This window comes from Lissotriton vulgaris, chromosome 12 (assembly GCF_964263255.1).
Source record: "Lissotriton vulgaris chromosome 12, aLisVul1.2, whole genome shotgun sequence".
Lineage (NCBI taxonomy): Eukaryota > Metazoa > Chordata > Amphibia > Caudata > Salamandridae > Lissotriton > Lissotriton vulgaris.
Genome location: NC_141700.1, coordinates 158,546,924 through 158,560,260, shown reverse-complemented (window position 1 = coordinate 158,560,260; position 13,337 = coordinate 158,546,924). Strand labels below are relative to the sequence as shown.

The 13,337-nt window shown below is 41.7% G+C and overlaps 1 protein-coding gene across 1 annotated transcript in view; it reads left to right on the top strand.

Annotated features, from left to right (window-relative positions):
* The window catches only part of FBXL8 (F-box and leucine rich repeat protein 8), a 121,495-nt gene that overhangs the window by 7,256 nt on the left and 100,902 nt on the right, over positions 1-13,337 (top strand). The window lies entirely within an intron of this gene.

Below are 13,337 nucleotides of genomic sequence, written 5' to 3'. Positions count from 1 at the left end.
TCAGCAATAAATTATCCTCCCTGTGCAACGCAATGCTCTCAGCCTGGGCCCACATCAGGAGAGATTGCCTCCAGGCCACCAGGAGCGGAGGCTTGGTTGACCTCCTGATAAGGCATTTAGCTGTCAGCATGCCGAGCTCAAGGAAGTATAAAGAAAAGGATGGTCCTTGACTATGAACTAGTACCAAACTTATGTCATTACTCAATAGTGCGATTAGATCTGCATATGTTGATTAAAGCAACATGGGGGAGATATATTTAGGAACTATCAGTTTTGTGCACATTGGTTGCAATCATAAAGGGTACCCAAAATATAGCAAAATCAATTTGTGAAAGGAAACATTAATTGTAACCACACTCTGATTTCTCGTTATGTCAAAAATTCACGTATTTATTTACAATATCATAAAACAATTTTAAACAGCGCAAAGGACTATCAGGGTATAGTCCGTGAGAAAGGGAAAAGGGGTGCTCTTAGTGATGTAGAGAGGAAAGGGGAAAGGAGAGTGAGTGCAATATACAATTGTACTATTTACAGAAACCAAAGCGGGACAGCTTCCGCTACCATAACAACCTGTCCACAATAATTGAAGGGGAAGGGGCTTGAACTGAACAGGGTACAGGCATCCAAAATGATAAGCGTCGACGTTTCGACCCTATTGCTCTTGGGGTATTTGGGACCTCAGCTGCGGGTGTTCTTCAGGACAGAATGTTGGGATGGGGGCGGGAGGGAGGGGAAGGCTCGGCCGTATTCCAACGGGTGATCTAAGTTGAACACCTGTAGTACAAGAATGAGGTAAGTGTTAAGGCTATGTTAAAAAGAGGCACAAGAGTGTAGTTAAAGTGGAGTAATGGGTACATTACCAATAGCACTGCTCAGAGTGGACCTCCGTCCAAACTTGTAGGGGGTGGGTCACCTATTGGATAGAAAAGGGATACTGAGTCAGAGCCCATCTCCCAAGGGCAACTGAGTACAGATATCCAGTCGTATTTATCTATGGGAATAGACTCACCTAGTATCTTCCTGGTTGTCTAATGGTTCAACTTAGAATTCAATCGGGTTGGTCTTGCAAGTTGGGCCTGTGAAGGGTGGAACAGGTTTGATTAAAACCCAAACTTTATGTCTAGAATATTAACCTATTTGATAAATTTTGAGCGAGACTTACCACTGAAAAGTAGCTGGTAGAAAGGCCTACCGGTGCCCCCTGGGGCTTGCCGGTGCTTGTCGCAAACAAGGTTGCCAGTGTAGTCTCTGTTGGATAATTCAGGGTATTTCTCTCAATTGTTAAATTACGGGTCTTCAAGTGACCTAGATCGTGAAAAGAAGTCGGACAATGTATTAGAAAACACTCTATGTCCCTGTGTGGCTAAACGATAGAGCAAGAGCAATAGGGTCGAAACGTCGACGCTTATCATTTTGGATGCCTGTACCCTGTTCAGTTCAAGCCCCTTCCCCTTCAATTATTGTGGACAGGTTGTTATGGTAGCGGAAGCTGTCCCGCTTTGGTTTCTGTAAATAGTACAATTGTATATTGCACTCACTCTCCTTTCCCCTTTCCTCTCTACATCACTAAGAGCACCCCTTTTCCCGTTCTCACGGACTATACCCTGATAGTCCTTTGCGCCGTTTAGAATTGTTTTATGATATTGTAAATAAATACGTGAATTTTTGACATAACGAGAAATCAGAGTGTGGTTACAATTAATGTTTCCTTTCACAAATTGATTTTGCTATATTTTGGGTACCCTTTATGATTGCAACCAATGTGCACAAAACTGATAGTTCCTAAATATATCTCCCCCATGTTGCTTTAATCAACATATGCAGATCTAATCGCACTATTGAGTAACGACATAAGTTTGGTACTAGTTCATAGTCAAGGACCATCCTCTTCTTTATACTATTCATACCCAGGTCCTTTGATTCTGTGGGTGAATCCCAATGATTTAACAAGCTCAAGGAAGTGGCATGTGACCTTCTGCCTCTTTTCTCTATGTAAGAGGCCCAAGATACATACTTTCCATTTGTGCATCACTGAGCGCCTTGTGCAGGCGAACAGCTGATTCGTGACGCTTCGCCAGTAAGTAGTAAGGAGTGGACAAGTCCACAACGTGTTAATGAGGTCGGCATTGGGGAGGCTGACATCTAGGTCGGCATCAGTGCTGTGAAAGTTACAGTTTATCTTTGCAGGAGTGAGGTAAGACCTTTGGACAATGTAATATTGAATGAGGCGGAAGCGAGCATTGCAAGGAACTCGGATCAGACTTTTCCATATATCGTGGCCCACTCTTTGTCCATGCAGGCACGGGCCAGATCCTCCTCCTAGTGTCTCTGCAAAGGCAAAAACGGTGTCGCCGTGTGGTGGACTAGCAAATCCGCAAACCAACGTGCACAATCTCTTCTGGTCCCCATGACATGCAAGTATAGTATAATTAGGTGCATTGGATGTTCCTGTATCGTGTCGCCCCATTTGTTTCCTAATGCCGCAAGAAGTGATTTGTGCAGATGAAATTGGCCCATGGGTAGACCCTCCTCCTCTGCTAGTGTGTCATAGGGCACAGTGGCACCATCCCGGTATAAGCCCCCCAAAATTGGAAAAACAAGCCTCTATCGAGGCGGAGAGCTCTGCAGGCGTAGCGGTGGTGCAACCTCTAGGTGTGCTGAGTAGTGGTAACGCCGGCGCATTCAAGATCGTGGATCGGGTGAGTTACAGACTTCGAAGGTACCATCGATACGCAACTCCGAGAAGCAGTGACTCCTGCTTTTACCCGATTGCATGGGTGAAAGAGTCGAAGAATCGCTAGGAGAGTCCAGGCCGGCGACAGCGTGCCAGTGTCTGATGGATGTAAATCCGCCACCCGTTAGAGTTGGTAGACAAGGTAATATTGTTCCATGTTTGACACTGCAAGCCTGCCTTGGAATGTAGGTAAATAAAGTTTCAACAGCACCACCCTGCAATGTGAATTGCTCCAAATTAACTCTTATCGTTCCCTCAAAAGAGCAAAAGAAGTGAGGCGCGATGTGTATGGGCAACTTGGTGAAATGATAGAGCAACTGGGATAGGACCACTATTTTGAGACGGCTATAGGGATCATCGCAGACTGCGAGTTTGTACGCCAGAAGGACATCAGGGACCTGATGGATGTAGCCCTTGAATGGTTACCATCGAACAAGTCAGATGACTGGTGATACACCCTGACTCCCAAATATCGAAATGTGTCAGGCTGCCACAGTATGGGAACTCCACTAAGGACAAAGGTAGGATCAGGATATGCAGGGGTACAGGGAAACAGGCCTAATTAACCCTCAGACCAGAAAGAGATTTGTTTTTAGGCATTATTGATAATGTCTAGTAGATTGGTATGCTGACTATAGGTAGGAATGCCTTCCACAGTGTTATCATGTTGATGACAAAGCTGTTCTGCTCTATACTTTCCTGACATGCTAGCAACCAGTGCTGAAGATACCAAATTTACTACGGAAAGTGGGCCTCACCTAAGGCTCCGCGAATCCCTGTGTTGTTGGAGTGAGTACCCAAAGCTTAGCACCAGAGAGGTATGCGTTGAATCTAGGTAGAATACACAGTTGCAGTAAACGATATCTATCCAGCCACAGCTTTGTGTATATAAAATATGTTTCCAGTGTAAACAGTAATCAAAGTAATAGAAACAATAATACTGTGGTTAAGCGGTTCATACGAATCTTCCTGCAAAAATGGGACGCCTGGTAACGCTTAAGTGTGTGACTAGTGTTGGAAAACCCAAGATCCCTAGGAGGACCTACACAACACAAGTGAAACTAAATCACAAATAGTAACTACAGTGAAGCTGGGACCAGCAGGGAAAAGGACAGTGTCTTGGAGCTCAAGTGTGTTGACAGGGCAGACACCGGGGCGGTACACAAACATCTGTGAATGGGGACATGAAATAGTCATGGGGGGGGGGGGTAATAAAATGGAAACCAAAACAAAATGTTGTTGGAGAGAAGGCTGTGCTTGCCAGGGAGAGTCACCAGTGTCTTAACTGACTGCAGTTTTAGCAGCCAGTCTCTGGGGGAGCCTATCTCCACTGCTGTTGCTGTGTTTAAGGGGCTCAGCAGATGTCTGGAAACACCTGCAGTCATCAAGGTAATTACTTCAGGAGCCTCCTGCATCTCACAATGAGAGGTAGAGTGGGGCTCAGCCCCTCTTCCGTCGGGCTGACCACCTCCTCGCTCCTTTTCCATACACTTTTTTAACACGCGATTTTCACTTTCAGGTCCCTAGGTTAGGTTGGGTCTTAGAGTGCTCATACCGCCAGGGTTTAGTAGACTTTTGTCCTGATGAATGCCTAGTAAATTCACACCGTTTCAAGGCAGAAATATGTTGACTGATTATTAACCTATTGTAAATAACCAAACAATTTATTTGGACAATTTTCAGACACTATTTTAATCTGTCCAAGTGATCGAGTAATAAAATATATTTTTTGAGACACTGAAGACATTTTTTAACTATCACTATCACCTCCTAATCACTCACTTCATGTCTATTTCACAAAACCCGCTCCGCAGTAGATCTGGCGTCGAAGCACACTAGGGAGGCACTCTGCCTCTCCAGTGGGGCCTTATGATGAAGCATGTCACCAACCAGGGTGGTGAGTGAGGGCTTTCTATACTGACCCGAGAGGGGTCATGTACTCATTGTTTTCCTGCTCCATTTGTACTTAAGTTGTGAGTTGGGCAACATGCCAGCTTCACACCTTCAGGAGCCACCATACAGGTCCTCAGTCCAAGTGATGTTCTGTGAGCTACAGGAGGAAGTAGTTGAGCAGATTCTCAATGCCAGTCAGCCTCCAGTGCATCAATGCGAATACAGAAGTCCAACAACCAGGCTGGGTCATTCTTTTACTCCTCAGAGAGACCACTCGGAAGGCAGGAGTCTCTGCCGATGTGCAGGGGGCGTAGTTGAAGCCTTCTGGGATTCTCTCGTGAAAATGTATGTTGATTCCCTCCCTGAGTAGCTATAAACTAAAATCAAAGCAGGTCTAAGAAGAGCCGTATTTGGCTGTTCTCAGTGACCAGCACTGATGCCACATCTTGCAAGTGCCATTTCTTTTAACATTATAGTAAATGGTTTCGATTATCTAGGGGTAATGTTTGTGAAAACTTTCACTCACACTAGGGTTTGTGAAGGGTAAAACTGCAATGATTGCACAAAAATGACTTGTATATTTACAAAAATTGCAGTTGCGTGGTGTGTCTGGGAGTTTCGTCCTTGCACTACAATGCGGTATTTTTAAAAATCAGAGGTCCACGGAGCGCTAGTACCCAACGTACTTTGTGGAGGACTGTTTTATGATTCCCTTTTTAATACATAGGTTATGGCTCCCAGGCTTGGGCATAGTGCGTCATTATAGTGCCCAATGGCAAAAAAATATGCATCTAAATTTCCTCCAAGGCTCGATCTATTCAATCTTGATTTCTTGGATACTTCAGATATCCAGAATAGGAGACCATGGCCCAGATGCATCAAGGTAAAATCCACTCGCAAAGAATCTGCCCCTTTGCGACCGGTATTTTTGCATTTGGGATGCATCATCCCAAATGCAAAAATCGCAAATTAAGAATTCGCTAAATTGCGATTACTTGCATTTAAGGAATCTCAAATGAAGATTCCTTAAATGCAATGCATCAAAGTAAAAAAATGTGCGATTTCGCTAATAGGAGTGGCAAATTACCATGAAGTTCAACTTCATGGTAATTTGCAAAAACTTTGAAAAATGCACTTTTGTGCATTTTTCAAAGTTTCATGTTGCGCACACATGTGCACAGATCAATGTCAGGGGTGCAACAGGGTGTCCTTTGGACACCCCTGCACCCTTGAAATCGCATTCTCAATTTGCGATTCGCTAATTGCGATTCGCAAATTGAGAATGTCTTTCCATTCATTTCTATGGGCCTCTAGGCCCATAGGAATGATTAGGGAGGTATTCCTTAATTGCGACTCGCAATTTGCGAGTCGCTATTAAGGAATTTTAAGAATTTGCTATTTTTTGAGCGAGTTCTTCTTGCATAGCATTTTCCTATTCCTTATTAGCGATTCCTTATTTTTCGCTAATAAGGAATCGCAAAATGGATGCTTGATGCATCTGGGGGCATGCTTAGTAACATGAGATTCCTTTCTTCAGTGCATTCACTTCTTACCGACCTGATTTGAATGTAGGCACAGTGTAGGGAATAAAAAAGATGCTGTAAATAACGGTTCTGGTTGGACTGGGGAACCAAAAGCAGCCCAGGCAAAATAGCTCAAACCAGCCCTGCCCTCGTTGTCTCCTTTCACAAGCTCTCTCTTTCCACCCATCCATTCTCCATCTCCCCCTCTCTCTTTTATATCTGTCATCACTTTCTCTCCACCTTTCCTCTCTTCCTTGGAGCCTCCCTGTGCCTGCTGCAGTTTCCTCGGGTACCTGACAAAAGTGAGAGTCATAATGGGTGGTCCTGAGATTTCAAATCAGGCCTCCAAGGGCTCAAGCTCACCAGGGAAATGCCCAGTGGATTAAAAGGCCCGACCGGCCCTGATAATGTCATATGCTGCAACCAACAGTCCTGCTCATTTGAATCAATGAAGCAATTTTTGAGGCCTGTTGATGTGATAATAATGATGAGTGTGTGGTAACTGAAGTTGTTGCATGCATATCATTGACCCGTTGTCAGGCATATTCAGCTTCTCGTTTCTTCTGGGGTCACCTCTTATGACAGCCAATCTTAATTTGGGCAAGATTTCTCTCAGGTAATGCTGGCTTCCCTGGAGCACAGGGCTTATAGGGCATTACAAACTCACTTGAATCAGCCTGGCTTACCAATATGGTACCTTCCCCTTTCGGATTAGTTTTAGGAGAACGAGTTTTGCAAGACAAAGATTGCCCTCATCCCTTCTAAGCAAGTGTGTACTATAAGAATTTACACTGTCCTGTTTTGAAGTTTGGGCCCTCATTGTGAAAAGCCAGAGCGGTACACCTGATTAGCCTACCGCTTACCCATTTTATGGGTGGTCGCTATTTTCTGACCGAAAATTACCTAGTTAGAAAACAGTCGACCCGGCATTCACACCATATTAAACTCAGGATGGGTAGCAGCAGGGCCGCGTACAGAGGATCAGCTTGGTACTTATTGTTGACCTCCTGCACTAAAAGTGGTGCAGGTGACACTCCTCCTCACCCCACTGTGGCCACCCCTTGCACCAGACACCACTTTTCCCCCACAACACACACTAACAGTCCACTTTGCTTAGGTCAGGTGGTATATGTCAGTAGAATAGACCTTGGAATCAGGAATAAAATGCGGATCTGTACCTGCTATTTCAGGGTGTGCATATTTATTCTCCATTCTAGTAACTATAAACCTTAATGGCCAAATGTAAGGCTGGGTATACTGGCCAGATTCAGATACTTGTGGCCCCTGTTATTCCCACACCTACATCCTGCCAACGTGTAATGAGAGACTAGGTTTGCCAGGAATCTGTGATTATCTCTTAGGTTTGCTTTTCAGGTACTGGGCTTTGTTTTTTAGAGACATAATCGATCAAGAAGTTCCTGGTTGGAATCATTATACTTTCTCGATTTGTCCACGAGTTCACCCTCTTTTGAATGTGTCGATGAGCTGTGTTCTCCCTTTCTTTTGATGAAGGGCTCCACCACAGAAAGTCTGCTGTTCCATGGATTCATTTCGACTTCTAGTGTCAGCACTGTTGTCTCTATTCAATTGCTGCTGATTGCTGTTCAGACCCATTTTATTCGGTTTCCCTCCGTATCTTTCAAATTATTTTCCCTGCCACTATCCCTTCCTCAAATTTATTGGTGACACTCAATATTTTTAATTGCTGCTGCTTCCCCTCCCATCTCTGAAATAATGTTGTGTCCTAAATACTATTTACAAAATATTCCCTATTGGAGGTAATAAAAGAACATCTACACCCGATGGAACATTAACTAATTTTATTATTTACTTTTTCAATATCAATACATTATACGCATCCAGTTTTCACATAGTTGACATATGTCGGCCAGGTACCATGTTTTTCCTCCTTTTTCCAAAGAGACATTTACATTAATACGCGAAGGAGAAGAGAGCAGGTACTACGTGGATCAGTAATTGATCCAGTTGTTGTTGACTTGACCTATCCTCCTCTGGCATCAACTACAGGTTCCTTCACATTATAAAGGGAATAAGTTACATCTCTAAGTATATACAGTTCATACTCCTTCCACTTATTTTGTTTTTTGCATGCTATTGGGAGCATTTTGCGATGATTTCGCCCACAGTGTTGTAAAGCACAATATCCTTCAGCCAACAGTCCCTGGAGGCAACTTGCCTTGAACCGTGACATTGCCACTTGCCTGTTCACCAACACCATCATCAGAGTCTAAAATTTCTTTGCGCCTTTAGGGAGTTTGTGTGTATGACTTAAAAGTGCCAACATCGGACCAGAAACTAACTGGGTCCATACCACGCCAGACACTACCTTAGAAATCTCTCCAATACCTCTTCCCTAGCAGGCAGGACCGTGCCAGATGTATAACCAACAAAAAACCACCACTGAGTTTGGGCTCCCAACAGTAAGGCCAAGCCACTGACCAATAATAAACTTAACAACTGCCAATACTGTTTCCTTGAAATCAATGCTTAACTACCACGTTGGATTTTAAGACAAAATGGGTAATAGACTTCTCATTTAGTCTGAGTGAATCTATTTTTTTTTATATCATATATCAAGAAATGATTTCTTACAATAAGTTTTCACCAATTTGACATTTTCACATCTTATATTGCAACAACAACAACATTATAACACAATTATTTTCATAATTTAAACATTCTGTCATTCAAACATTCATACACCACTCTCTTTCATACACAGCAAAAAATATTTATTTACATAGTACTTCTGATATCATCTCATCAATATTTACATAGCCATAGACACTCTTTTGGCACCAATTAGTATATTTTCCTTTCCTTTTTGATGTTTTGTCTATTTGGTGATCTTATGGCTTAAAACTGAAATGGCCTTCGCGTTTCGAACTCGTATTGGGTATGGAGTTCTCATCAGGGCCAAAAAGCTTGTCTTAGTTAAGCCTGTCTTTAAAGCCTCGACGCTGAACAATCTCACTCAACCATTAAAAGCGCTGCAGTATCTGCGCGGAATGGGAAACCTTCTGTTGTTGTATTCCTGGTCTTTACTTAAATCCTCGCGGGCACTCAGGGCACACCTCTGAGCTCCGCTTGGGACATCAACCGAGTCGACTGACGGCGTTTAAAAACGGAGTCCATTGATTGAAACGCCGTCAGTCGACTCGGTCGACCCGCCAGTATGGCGGCCGCATCCTAATTTCAGTGGTGGGACCGCTGCTTGTCTGGCGGGCGGTCCCAAACACTGCAAAGATGGCAGGCTGACTCAGGTCTGCCTTCCATCGTAATGAGCCCCCTAGTGTATTGATTTGTTTTGATAGTATAAAAATATTTGTTTTCATCACAGGTCAGAATTGGCAAACAATTTGCTTCATCTTAGCTTTCCAAATTCTGAAATATCTGTTCTGTTAATTTACAGACATTTACATTTTGTTTTGTACTAGGAAAAAATAAAGAACATCGTACCACGAGCAGCCAGCTTGATTGTTGCATAAATCCTCTCACTTTGAAGTCAGAGAAAGAAAAGTAAGCACTAAGTTCCCTGGAAGACAAAGACTGTCATTGAATGCACAGCAATTCTGATAAGATAAAAACAAGATTTAAAGGCCTGTGTACAGAAATTCTGTACTAGGGGAAGAATACAGTAAATAGGGTTTGGGGAAGGGACAAACTCAATCTGGACAGTCTAAAACAAAATAAGCCATAAAAAAGAAAGCAAGCAAATGTGAGTTACAAAGTCAATGGTAAGCAATGGGCGAAATGCATTCCTAGGGAAGCTTTCTGAATGTCACCAAGATGTCATTAGCAAACCAGGTAGGTTTTGACTAAAAAGGGGCAGAGGAACTGCCGCCTCTCAAGCTTGTTTCTGATATCTCGGGATCCATTCTGTGCAGGCGAGCAGCAAAATAGTAATATTGATGTAGAAATTGAAAGTGTATACACTTGTATTAGCAGCACCTGGCTATCTTTTTCGTTTGTGCACATATATACTGCCACTATTGATCTTAGATTTGAGTGTTGAGAATGGAGCAATATTTTTCTAAACAATTTTTAGCCTACAGTGTTTGTCAGACAATATTTTTGTTAGTTATATTCTGGCATACAGCCACAGTTTAAGTTCATCTTCACTTGTCTTTGCAGCATAAGAAACTTTCTCTCTAGTACTGATAGCCCAAGACTGCGGATCAGGCATGACTGTCCATATACCCTTGTAGTTGCTGAGCGTATCTAATCGTAGCCTAATGTTGACTGAAGTGAGAGGAGATTATTGAGCCGGCACACATTAAAAAGAGCCATTGTTTGAGAACCACAGAACAATATGGTTTTCTGATCTTGGCTACGAGATGCCTTAAAATTATATAAGAAAGCCACTTCAGGAGATTATAAAGTGTGGTGATGAAATTCACATATAGGTGTTCATGCGGCACTCTAAACAATTGCGTATTGTGAAAGTTAGTATGGTTATCCAGGTTGAGGCAGTGCAGAGGTCTTTAAAGGAGATCAAGTTGGAGGGTGAGCCGCAATGAATATTGGATGCTAATTGTGCATGATATGAGATAGTGTGACCTTAGCCTACAAGTCTGCACAATAACTCTTGTCTAAAAGCACAGATATTTAATTGGTCAGTAATGAGCCAAGGTTGCCCTAATCTTATTTTCTTGAAGAGTTGTGAGCATAATAATGAAATATGTTTAAAAGCGGACTTTTTTTTCTGCTGATTTGAAATGTTCATACAACATACCATTCCCTCCTTCTTCTCCACAGGAACATTTTAGATTTAATTTATCACAACAACTACATGGCCAACTGAGTAGCTTAGTATTTTCTGTTTATCTGTTCCATGTCCTACCTATTCACCCATCACTTCCAATTCCCCTCCCCTCTGCTTCCTTGCTACCACTTCCACTTCCACTCCCCTGGGAGGTTGAAGCCTATATATGTGCCAAAGCTCATTCATTTCATTTGTAAGGAGACATGCTTCATTAAAGTGGAACCAGAATGGTAACATGAGTGAGGGTTATGTGTGACACAGGTTTGTCATATGCTGTACACAATATTTGCATTAAACCTTGAACGCCTTAGTATGTTATAATACATGGAATTCTGTAATCCCTCTATAAAAACCTGTCTCTAATTTCTTTATAATGGGCAACTTGTAACACACCTAGTCACCAATTATAAAGAAAAGACGTTATAACTCAACTGTAATAACTTACTACAGTTGAGATCTAACATCATAATGCCTGCTGCAAGCAGCCAAGGTGAAAGGCAGTTCACAGAGCATAATTGAAGCAGCTCTTGAAAGGTACGAGAACAAAACACTACTTTTCTTTCTTCTGCTCTGTTTTTCTTGCTTACCATGACAAGCAGAGAGAGCATGTTTATTTTTTGTACTTTATAAATAATTATAAAAAAGTGAGAATCCTTCTGCATGTTTCTACACATCCTGATTTTGCTGCTAGCATTAGTTGTTCTACCTGTTCATGGGTAACCTGATAAAAACAAGAGGACACAATATGTCCCAAGCTGTAAGCGGAACTTCACTCTAATGGTCATTAGAGATTTCGACCTCATCTGAACCTTCCCCATTAAGGTCTTTTGAACTTTGAGCCTCAAATTGAGCATATGTATATCATTAACTTTTTCCTTAAAAATGCTTGCGATGTTGTTGCAGATTGCTTGGCTGCTCTTTTTAATAGTTGTATTAGGTAGGATGGTAAGCTTGTTTAGTACATGAAATAGTTCTTTAGGGGAGCTTTTGGCCTTTTCAATTTGTTTTGCATAAAAATCCCCTGTGCCTAAAGCCTAGTGTTTAATTTTGCACTAGAGGTTCTATTTTCATTCTTCATGTTTACGAACATGTTCTCTCTTTCATATGAAAGAGCTATGCACTATGGTTTTAAGTAGTTTATGAAAAGATGATAGTGTGCCACTGTATCCTATGGGATAAAGTACCTTCTGCAATACGTGATCAGAATATTGCAAATCATCTCAGAGTTCCATAGCCTTATAAAGGAATTCGACATTCAAACTCGTTTCTTTATTTGGTTATGGAACTCTTCTTATGTGACTTGCAATATCCTTATAATGTACGACAGGGAGTACGTTATTCTCTTATACAGTACACAATAACCTACAATCCCTGTATAAAAACCTGTCTATAATTTGTTTTATTTCATTGTGACATCACCTGTAATTAGAACATGACATAGCTGACTAGCAATAGCAAGTTATTGTAGGTCACAATGCCTGCTACCCAAAGTAGCCGGGTGAAAGACAGGTCCAGGAGCAGAATTACAACTGCTCTTTAAACAGTAGTGGAAATAGGAACTGGCTTTTCAGCTTTTCTTGGAGGTTTTCCTGCAATTAACAGCAATTAGTGAAAAGGAGCCACGTATGAAAGCATGTTTATTTTTTTTGCATAAGTTCCAGGGTCTTCTAAAGGAACTTGGTGTTCACTTTTGTTCTCCTACATTCTCACGGAATAACTTGGTCCTTTGTAATATCCTTCTAATGCACAGCAGAATGTAATTTATGTTATATATAGGGAAAATGGGGAGAATTTGTATTCAGCTTTTTCCAGGCCACACGCTAACTTTCAGTACTACACAGGTGTCATGAACCCTTTCTCCAGTGCTGCAGCATAAATCTAACTTGAGGCCATTCAAGATATTTTACGAATATAACTTCACTGATACAAACGTGAAGTTTTGTAATTTTGAGGTGGTAACTTATATGTTAGTTTTTGTAACGTGGCTCAGTTAATAAAACACGTGAATTTCAAATTAGAAATCTGAAAGCTATTTGTTAAAGAAGTTTATGTGATGGAAAGAAGTTTCAGTGAAATATGTTTTGAAAATATGAGATGTTCACCGTTCCTAAATATAGCTCCTTCAAGAGGTAAACCTGTAATTCTGTCTTTGGTGAAAGGTGCTTATTTTTGTTAAGGAGGGTCTGTAAAGGCATTTGTATGTATTTTTCATTTCAAAATATTTTATAATTTTGAGGATACCGAAATAGAAAGAAGGGTGATAATAAAATTGCAGTTGATACAATGCTTCCAACATGAGAGACATTTTCTAAATGTAAACTATGAACATGGTAACGATACAGCCATTTAGAGTTGAGCATTGTTGATTGTAAGCCCAAATGGAAGTGAGACAAAGGGC